The sequence below is a fragment of the Lupinus angustifolius genome, unplaced genomic scaffold (genome assembly GCF_001865875.1).
Source record: "Lupinus angustifolius cultivar Tanjil unplaced genomic scaffold, LupAngTanjil_v1.0 Scaffold_385, whole genome shotgun sequence".
Taxonomy (NCBI): Eukaryota; Viridiplantae; Streptophyta; class Magnoliopsida; order Fabales; family Fabaceae; genus Lupinus; species Lupinus angustifolius.
This window is the reverse complement of record NW_017727794.1, coordinates 33,099-34,870: the sequence shown is the minus strand read 5'-3', so window position 1 is coordinate 34,870 and position 1,772 is coordinate 33,099.

Here is a 1,772-nt window from a genome sequence, read left to right as displayed (position 1 = left end):
TGCCTCGTGTAAAAGGAGAATATCTCCTTGATGATTATGCTCACTCATAGTAATTGTGAATAAGGAAGGTAATGATGGATTCCAATTTGAGTTAAATGCTTTGGAGTAAATAAGGAAACAATTAATTTGCCTTCCTTGGTTTCCTTGTGGTTTGCCTCGTGTGAGTAGAGGGATTCTCTATGATGATCACACCCAACACATGCTTAATTTGAATAAGGAAGGTCTTGATGAGCTCTTATTCTGATTTGAATCTTTAAGGAAAGTTTTGCCTTGGTCCTTGATTCTTATTCACAAGCCTCATTGATTAGAAATAGATGGAATTTGTTTATTTCTCTTGATTGTTTCCATATAGGGATCTTCCACACGTGCTCTTCAAATTAGGAGAGGATTCTTTGAGATCTTATGGCCTTTTATGGCCTTTAAGGGTGATCTCACGACTTGGCTCACTAAGGAAAGTGTTCCCTTGCTTGTACTTGGATTACATGGTTCTTAATGAAATTTATTACAACTATAAGTTCAAGTATAATGCAAATAGTAATTGTTCTTCCAAATAAGTTAGGAAAATAATTCCTAGACTACATGTGGGTATGATAATCCCCACTTATGAAATGGGACTCCCACATGTCTCAAGTGTTCCCTTCTTGGCCGTGGCCAACTTGGGTTACTTCTATAAAAATGGTGCATGTATGGGCCTGATTTCCTTGCTGGGCTTTGTTGACTTGATCACTTCTTCCACTAATAGGTTGAGAGTTTGGTGTGCTTTCTTGGTTCTGGACTGGGTCATGGGCCCTCCTAGCCCACTTAGCTCTTCCTTATTGATGGGCCTTGGTGGATTCATATCAGGTATCCATCAGATCTACGGGTACCCACAAATTAAAAAAAACATTACAAATAATTGCAAGTAATTTATATAATTGTGTGTTTGTTCAATTAACTAAATATTTGATTATACATATAAATTAACAACATCATATCACTACTTAACAATTATTCGCAGGTCCAAAAACATGGACCCAGACCCAACCTGTTGTAGGTATTTTTTGTGGGTACCCACGAGTCCGGGTCCCCATAGCCATCCCTACCCGGTGGTTGGTAGGAAGGGTCCTAAAATATCCATGTCCCATCTGCATAACGACAAAGGGGACATAGTGATAGTCAATTCTTAAGGTGGAGCCTTGTGAAGGTCGGCAAACAATTAGTATGGTATGCACTTTTTGGTCAACTCAGAGGTGTCCTTCTCCATGGTTGTAACACCGCGAATTTTACGAGTTTGAATTATAAGATTTTACTAATATTTTCATTAATTATATATTCGAAGATGAATTTCTGGGAATTTTCGGTGAATAATTAGACAAAACTCTAGTTGAGTTTTATTCTTAAAATTGTATTTCCGATTTTGTGGTAAATTTTGGTAATTTTTGGAGACAGTCGGTTCTGGACCACTGTCGGGGCCGAAATCCGCCCGGTACGGCTCAAAAAGCGTTTTATTGAGTTTTGTAACTCGGAATCGAATTCCGATCACGCCGTTGGATTCGTAATTTAATTTCGAGTCAAAATAGACCCTGATTAAACTCATACCTATTTTCTAAATATTTTTCACTCGGAATGCCGAAATCCGAAATTCTAATTGGATATTAGGATCGGGTGATTTAAAATACCCGATCGAGTATTGGCTGATAATAATCGGGCATGGGTATCACACGTATTCGCGAGGTGATCATTTCACATTGGGATGAGAGATTTGACTTCCATAAAGCAAATCTCCCATCACT